This window comes from Aethalodelphis obliquidens, unplaced genomic scaffold (genome assembly GCF_003676395.1).
Source record: "Aethalodelphis obliquidens isolate GAN/ISIS:26980383/991018 unplaced genomic scaffold, ASM367639v1 scaffold13, whole genome shotgun sequence".
NCBI classification, from domain to species: domain Eukaryota; kingdom Metazoa; phylum Chordata; class Mammalia; order Artiodactyla; family Delphinidae; genus Aethalodelphis; species Aethalodelphis obliquidens.
In genome coordinates this window covers 453,434-462,580 of record NW_020837957.1, presented here as the reverse complement: position 1 = coordinate 462,580, position 9,147 = coordinate 453,434, and the positions used below count along the sequence as shown (strand labels likewise).

Below are 9,147 nucleotides of genomic sequence, written 5' to 3'. Positions count from 1 at the left end.
TTCCCTGACCAGGGATCGAACCCGGGCCCCCTGCATTGGGAGTGCAGAGTCTTAACCACTGGACCACCAGGGAAGTCCCTATTATTTTAATTAATAAATCAGATTGTATAATTAAATATTAAAACCAGAATATTTGACTAATAGAATGCTACATTTAAAAACCATGAAAAACAGCAATTCACTGCTTAGTGCGTATATATATTTAAAACACTCATCTTAAGCGTCAAGCCCTTTCCAAAATTCATCATATCCCAGGTGTGTACTTTGAAAACATAGAAGCCATTCTAGTAGCATTGATTGTGACACAGCTCCAGGTTTTTGCTAGTAAACTTTTAATTCTTAACTTCTACCGAGTATACTTCTTATTCATCTCCCTCCAGGACCCAGAGAAAGATGAAGGTCCTGTTTAATAAGTAAACATGTACCATGTATGACTGATCAGGAACGTTATTTTGAGATAAATTGAACTCAGCCTTGATGAGATGAATACCTTGTGGAAATTATTAAAATTATTTTAACGAAAACTTGGTGAAAACATTTTCTCCTTTCCAAGTGAACTTATTTCTATCCCCTCTCCTACATCCTCAAGCTCACTCTTTCCACTGCCCCCTTTGCCTCAGCCTACAAACATGTACTGAATTCCCACAATTCTGAAAGCAACTTCAGCGGACTCAGTTTCCCCCCTACATGCAATATTATTCCATCTTCCTTTTCCTTTCGTAACCACACTTCAGCAAGTGCTACAAAGTAAACCTTAGCCTTGAAATGCAGCACAAAATCTATTCACAGCTAATATTTACTGAACACCCAGCACTGTGCTAATTCATGGAAATATGAAAAGAATTCAGAGAAGTAACTTACGGCTCACAGTGTGATAAACATTATGATAGAGGGAAGAACAGGGTATTAAGAGAACAAGGAGTGTCAGTTATTCTCAAATTGAGGGATCCTGAAGGACGAAGTCCTAAGATAACTTAAATGACAAATATAGTTAACTAGCTTCAGAAGAGGGAGATTCGACCTGTTTAGGATAACCCAGAAATTTATTATAGCTGGAACATGAGAGTTGGGGAGTGGTACTTGTATACTATGATAAGAGTGTTGAACTTTAATCTGGTTATAAAGGAAACCATTTAGGGAATGACATAATTAAATTGCATTTTAGGCTGCTGCTTGCAGGATTATGGAGAATGGCTTGGGCTGGAAAGAACAGTTAGGAGATGGTTTTCATAATTCAGGTTTTAAAAAATGGGAGACCTGAAATAAATAGTAATAAGGGAAGAGCAAAAAACTGGTCAAAGATATTAGGACAATAGAAATAAGAGGAGGGGCGAAGGAGGGAAGAAATCAAAGGAGACTCCCAGGTTTCTGTTTTTTCACTTTTCCACATGTTGAGTTAGGAATGCTTAAACACCATCAGAGGACTATGCCCAGGAGGCAATTAGATATGGAGCTTAAGAGGAAGATTTGAGCTGAATATATTGCTTTGGGACTCACTAGCTTTAGGTGAGAGTTGAAACCATAGGCATGGATAAGATTACGAGCCAGGTGGATGGGCATCTGAGCTAGTAACCAGGAAGCCAAAAGGTGACAGAAATGAGGGAGGGTGGAGAACAATATATGTAAATATCATGAAATTTTTCAAGGAACGGGATTTTTACATAAAAACAGAGGGTTACTTGTTTAGATGTAACATTGAAGAATAAGGAGAGAGCTGAACTCACCTCTGGACCCAGTGTTCATGAATAAATGAAACCAAAAAGACAATAGGACATACTTTCAAGAAAGTTGCAGGGGGACAGAATCTTCAGAGAAGTGTCAGCATTTGTTAAGACCAGAAGGTGAGGCAAAAGCTCTGTGAGGAGAATCCAGAGGTAGTGAATTAGAGCATCAGAGAAACAATGGAAAGATTTTGAATGGAGAAAAGTAGCAGGAGATTGGGTCATAAGAAAGGAAGTACATGTGAGAACACACAAGAAAGATGATGACCAAGGATGCCAGGAATATGAGGAAGTATTCACTAGCCTCAAGGTCTCAAAACAGAAATCCTATATAAATCTGACGTTCACCCTAACTTGTGCAGGTAGACTTCACTAGTCTTGACAGCAGAAAGTGTAACTTACTGACTTATACTCACATCTTTCTTTTACAATGGAACCCTAAATCAAACACTGTGGCCCATTTCTTTTGGTTTAAGCATGAACATGTGAGATAATTCTTGGCAATGAGATGTGAGGGAAAATCTGCTATGGGGGGCTTCTGGGAAAAGTTTTTCTCTCTAACAAAAAGCAGCACATGCTGTGTACCCACATCATGGCAGCATTATGCACAACCACTAAAAGGTGGACGCAGCCCAAGTGTCCATCAACAGATAAATGGATAAGCAAAATGTGGTGTATGGACATAATGAACTATTACTCCTTAAAAAAGTAGGAAATTCTGACACATGCTACAATGTGGATGAAACTTGAGGACATTATACTGAGTGAAATAAGCCAATCACAAAAAGACAAATACAGTTGACCCTAGAACAGTGAGGGAGTTAGGGCACCCATCCCCGCGCTTTTGAAAATCTGCACGTGTAACTCATAGTCAGCCCTACATAACCACAGTTCTGCATCCACAGAGTCAGTCAGCCAAGGATTCTGTAGCACTGTAGTATTTACTATTGAAAAAAATCTGAGTATAAGTGGACCCATTCAGTTTAAACCCATGTGGTTTAGGGGTCAACTGTACTGTAGGATTTCACTTACCTGAGGTACCTAGAGTAGTCACATTCGTAGCAATAGAAAGTAGAATGGTGATTACCAGGGGCTAGGGGGAGGGAGGAATGGAGTCATTACTTAATGGATATAGAGTTTCAGTTTTGTAAGGTAAAATGGATTCTGTAAAATAAAATGGATTCTTTTTTTTTTTTTTTTTTTTTCTGGAGCTAGCCATCCTGGGAGGCCTGATTTATTACAAATTCTTTTGCAAGCATTGAACCTCTTACAGGGAAGGGTTTGTGGACCAGAACTTCGACTCTGTGAATTAATGGTGTTAGAGATGTGGTGATGGTTACACAACAATGTGTATGTACTTAATGTTACTGAACTGTACACTTAAAATGGTTAAAATAGTTAATTTTATGTTATGTGTATTTTACCACAATAAAATAATTGAAGAGAAAAAAAGCAGTGAATGCCAAGACCATTCAATGGCCAAAGGATAGTCTCTTCAACAAATAAATAGTGGTGGAACAACTGGGTTTCCACATGCAAAAGAATAAAGTTGGATCCTTACTTCATACCATGTTCAAAAATTAACTCAAAATGGATCAAAGATCTAAATATAAAAGTTTAAATGATAAAACCCCTAGAGTAAAACATACAGGTATATCTTCATGACTGGGATTTGACAACAGCTTCTTAGATGACACCAAGAGTACAAGTAAGAAAGAAAAAATAGAGAAATCATACTTCATCAAAATTAAAAACTTTCATGCATCAAAGGACACTATGAAGAAAATGAAAAGACAACCCACAGAATGGGAAAAAAATATTTGCAAATTATATATCTGATAAGGGTCTAGTACCCAGAATATATAAAGAACTTAAAGATAGACAACAGAAAGACAATAATCCAATTAAAAGATGGGCAAAAGACTTGAATAGACATTCTCCAAAGGATATGCACAGATGGCCAAAAAGCACATGAAAAGGTGTTCAACATTGTTAATCATATTTTTATGAAAAAGTGTATTTTATGTTTAAATATGCATATCCATACATTTAAAGAGTAATATATAATGCTTGAAATTGCAAAATGTTTCTCAGCCACTGTATTAATCATGTATTTTGTATAACAAATTATCCATGTCTTAGTGGTTTTAAAAAACAATATTTATTATCACAATTTTTGTGGGTTAGGAATCTGGTCATGGCTTAGCTGGGTCCTCTGCTTCCTGGTCTCTGCCAAAGCTGCAGTCAAGGTCAGCCAAGGTCTGTGATCCCATCTGAAAATATGACTGGGAAAAAATGTGCTTCCAAGTTCATTCAGTGGTTGTTGACAGGATTCAGTTCTTTGCAGGTTGTTGGACTGAGGGCCTTCGTTTCTCACTGGCTATTGGTCATCGCCTCTCTCAGTTCTTTGCCACATGAGCCTCTCGAAAAAGCAGCCTGTTTCATCAAAGCATGTGAGCCAAGAAGGCAATGGAGAGAGTCTGCTAGCAAAGTGGAAGTCACATTCTTTTAAAAGCCAATCATGGAAGTGACACCCCATCACTTTTCCTGTGCTCTACTTATTAGAAACAATCTGCCAGGCTGAGCCCACATGCAAGGGGAGATTATTACACAAAGGCATACATACAAGGAGGTGGGGATCACAGTAGGCCATTTTAGAACTATTTACCACAGTCACCATACACAACTGTTGCAAATACCAGGCTAATTCGTAATTAACTTGGAACCACACATTGGAATAGGAACAGAAGCAAGAAAATGAATGCCTGGCTCTATTGTGGAATGAGTCTCTGCTATACAGGAATCTATGGCATTCATGCTTTTTGAAACATAAGATTTGACAAGTTGTCTTTTTTCTTACCTAAGTATTTTGCCACTCAAATCCTCTCCATACTCTGAAGCAGTATTTATATTTGATGTTGCTCCCAGCAAATCCCAGAACTTTACAGCATTTGCATAGAGCTGCCTTTTGTAGGGCAAAAGATGTGGAGAAGAATTTTCCTGGGACCTGAACAATGTTAGTGACAGGAACAGCTGTTTAGGGTGAAGGGTGGCGCCAGGTTAGTTTTGAGAGCCAGTTAGAGAGTGAGAAAGATACTCCTGTGTTTTCAGTATGATTTTTGTGATCATATTACACGTAGAGCCCTCTAAGGCAGGGGTCCCCAACCCCTGGGCCGCAGACCAGTACAGGTCCGCGGCTTGTTAGGAACCGGGCCACACAGCAGGAGGCGAGCAGTGGGCGAGCAATCGAAGCTTCATCAGCCGCTCCCCATCGCTCGAATTACCGCCGGAACAATTCCCCACCCCACTCCCCCATCCTCCACCCCCATCTGTGGAAAAATTGTCTTCCATGAAACCAGTCCCTTGTACCAAAAACTTGGGGACTGCTGCTCTAAGGCATGGTTCCTCTTGCTTGGGGCTAGTGGCAGAACTGATGTATTTAAGGCACCTGAAATCCAGTGGGTAATAAAAGTCATACTCTTTGGCTTGTCTAACATGTCTCAGTTTTCAGATGATTTGAACTTAGATAAGCGTGAATTCAAAATGCACATTTTTCTCTCTTTGCTTCTTTTTATTCCTTCCATTCTTTTGAAAGTTACTATTTTTTCCAATTATAAAATAAAATATATAGAGATTGTAAATCATTGTAAACTGCCGAAAAGCAGTAAGAAAAAAGAATCACTCAAAATTTCGTTATCTATGGGACTAATTAAACTCAAAAGCTTTTGCACAGCAAAGGAAACCACAAACAAAGTGAAAAGACAACCCACAAAGTGGGAGAAAATATTTGCAAATGATGTGACCAACAAGGGATTAGTCTCCAAAATTTATGAACAGCTCATTCAGCTCAATGCCATAAAAAAAAACAACCCAATTAAAAAATGGGCAGAAGACCTAAATAGATGTTTCTCCAAAGACATACAGGTGGCCAAGAGGCACAAGAAAAGATGCTCAACATCGCTAATTATTAGAGAAATGCAGATCAAAACTACATGAGATATCACCTCACACCACACAGAATGACCATCATCAAAAAATCTACAAAAAATAAATTCTGGAGAGGGTGTGGAGAAAAGGGAACCCTCCTACACTGTTGGTGGGAATGTAAATTGGTACAGCCTCTATGGAGAACAGTATGGAGGGTCCACAAAAGAACTAAAAATAGAGCTACCACATGATCCAGCAATCCCACTCCTGGGCATATATCCATAGAAAGACATGGTTTGAAAGGGTACATACACCCCAATGTTCATTGAAGCACTGTTTACAATAGGCAAGGCATGGAAGCAACCTAAATGTCCATCGACAGATGAATGGATAAAGAAGATGTGAGATATATATATATATATGCATGCAGTGGAATATTACTCAGCCATTAAAAAGAATGAAATAATGTCATTTTCAGCAACATGGATGGACCTGGAAATTATCATACTAAGTAAAGTAAATCAGACAAATATCATATGATATCACTTATATGTGGAATCTTAAAAAAACAAAATAAAGTTACGAATGACCTTATTTACAAAACAGAAACAGACTCACAGACTTAAGAGAATGAACTTATGGTTACCAGGTGGGATGGATGCAGGGGAAGGATAGATTGGGAGTTTGGGACTGACATGTACACACTTCTTTATTTAAAATAGATAACCCAAAAGGACCTACTGTAAAAATAAATAAATAAATTATTTTTATTATCTAAAGGTGACCATTGTTGACATTTTGATCTGTATTTCTTGGTATCTTTCCTTCTAAATGTAGTTTTTCATGTGTTTGTTTGACAGAGTTGTGATTACTTTACAATTTTTTATTCAGCTCTTTTCGCTTACCATTAAAACATACAGCACTTTTCCATGTTATTACGAACTGTTTTTAAACATTATTTTTTTAAACCTGTGCTCTTTTTTCCACCTTACACTGCTTTCCAGGGAAAAACAGCAAGTTAAATACTGCTCATAAACATTACTTCTGTTAAGTCTAAATTTCAGCCTGACCCAATTTCAGATTCTTCTGAATCTAAAATAATCTCTCTCTCTCTCTCTCTCTCTCTCTTTCTTTTGATAGAAAACTATTTTGGGTGTTTGGAAACTAAGGAATTCAGTGAGCTTGGAGGAAGAGGAAAGAGTCTAATACCGGCAGTTTGTCACTTGAACCAAAAACCAGAACTCAAAGTCTGAATTGGGAGAATGTTCAGAAAGGAACTACTAACTTAATATTAATATTAAATATTGATATCACAAAAACTTTAGTTTTTAAATAAAATTATAAAAAGCTTCAATTTATATATTTTAAAGTAAAAAGACAGCCAGAAGCGACCTCTTGTAATTCTTTTTGACTTCTCTACAGAAACACGAAAGCTGGCAAGGATCTTGTTTATTAAGTCTCAGTACTTAGTTAAAGGATATTATTTACTTAATAATTCACAAAGTTTGTACCTCTGAATGCCAAAAGCCAGTTTTTTAATGAATTTACTCTAGTTTTGAAAATGATTAGACTTTGAGGCATGGCCAGTCACGCACTCAGTTGGTCAGGTGCCTAGGAGAACATGATATTATCGTGCCCTTGAGGAGCTAGAAATCTACTGAGGAAGACAAGTATGTACATACTAAATTATAAAGCAAGGCAGAATGTGAACAGGACTTAATAAAGATACAAAGTCTTATTGTGGCATAGAAGTATGTGTATACTTCAGAATATATATATTCTGATTTTTAAAATAACCCAGGTGTTTGATAAAAATTCAAACATTAAAGAATATATAACACAACCAGACTAATGACCCATAGTAACTTGATGTATAATCTTAACGTTTTATGACTATGCTAACATGAAATATTATTATTACAAACAGTTGTTAATGTTAATGAGTATGTCTGGACTGTATACAATGAGCTAGGCATTGTTTTAGATGTTGGGGTTATAGCTGAACAAAAACAGGGATTTCTGTTCAAGGAGCTTACATTTTAGTGGATTGAGACAGAGAATAAACAAAAAATGAAACAAGTAAATTATGTAGAATGCTAGAAGGTGATAAGTCCTATAGGGAGGTGGAGAGAGGAAGAAATAATAGAGGATGAAAAGAAGGACCAAGAGTCCTGAAGGATGGATTACAATTTTAAAATGGTGGTCAGGGTAGATCTCATTTAGAAGGTGACATGTGAATGAAAATTTAAAGGAGATAAGGGAATGAGGCAAGTAGATATGAGGGAAGAGCATTCAGGTAGAGGGTGCAGGCAGTACAAAAGTCCTAAGGTGGGCATGTGCCTTACCTGTGCACTTTTCTAGTCAGAAAAGATCTTTTAAGTATCTGGAAGCTGACAAGCTTGCAGTGGCTGATACTAGTTTTCCAACATTCTAATTTTCACTTAAAATTCTTGTGGTTTTCCTTGAAGTAACAGGTTCGTTTCACTCATTTTTTAAAAAATTTCTGTCAAATGCCAAATCTAAATAAATGTGGTTTGTCAGTTACTCTTTCATGAAAAAATGGCATTCCAAGAAAAATTGTCTAGTTTAGCTGGCAACTCAAATAATCACACATATACTTCTCCTCAAGACAACCATCCCACTTTGGTATACATCAGAAGTGCTTTAGTCATACTGCCTATTTTATCACCCAAAAGGTTTGCGCTTAAGAGGTAAGATTCAGGGACTTCCCTGGTGGCACAGTGGTTAAGAATCCGCCTGCCAATTCAGGCGACACAGGTTTGAGCCCTGGTCCAGGAAGATCACACATGTCGCGGAGCAACTAAGCCCGTGTGCCACAACTACTGAAGCCCGTGTGCCTAGAGTCTGTGCTCTGCAACAAGAGAAACCACCGCGATGAGGAGCCCGCGCACCAAAACGAAGAGTAGCCCCTGCTCGCCACAAGTAGAGAAAGCCTGTGGCGCAGCAACAAAGACCCAACACAGCCAAAAATTAATTAATTAATTAGTCATTTCTACTGCTTCATCAGTGACAATTATAAATTAAAGTGGCATTTTTACTTCAAGTTCATGATAGTGGGTAATACTATGGCTGCTAGTAGAGAGACAGTTATTCTATTGTGTCATAAACCCAAATATCTACATATTAATATTCATTTATTTCAGAATAGTAATTGCTACTATGTATTGGGTGCCTGTTATTGTGACTGGAGCTTTTACATATATTATCTCATTCTGCCCTTTTAGTAACTCCTAAAGTTGTAGCTATCACATTCAGACCTAAAGTACCCAGCAGAAGATGGACTATTTTTTGGTGCTGCTTTTTTTGTTGTTGTAGTAAAATACAGATAGCATGAAATTCACCATTTCAACCATTTCAAAATATATAGTTCAGTTCCATTTAGTAAATTCACAGTGTTGTAGAGCCATCACTACTATCTAGTTCCAGAATGTTCTCATCACCCTAAAAAGAAACTTCATACTGATTAAGCAGGCATTCT

The 9,147-nt window shown here is 37.5% G+C and overlaps 1 non-coding gene across 1 annotated transcript; it reads right to left on the bottom strand.

Annotated features, from left to right (window-relative positions):
* On the bottom strand, positions 1-73 carry TRNAG-CCC (transfer RNA glycine (anticodon CCC)). Its single transcript has one exon. It is a non-coding gene; the product is annotated as a tRNA-Gly (tRNA).
* Positions 74-9,147: the final 9,074 nt, after the last annotated feature.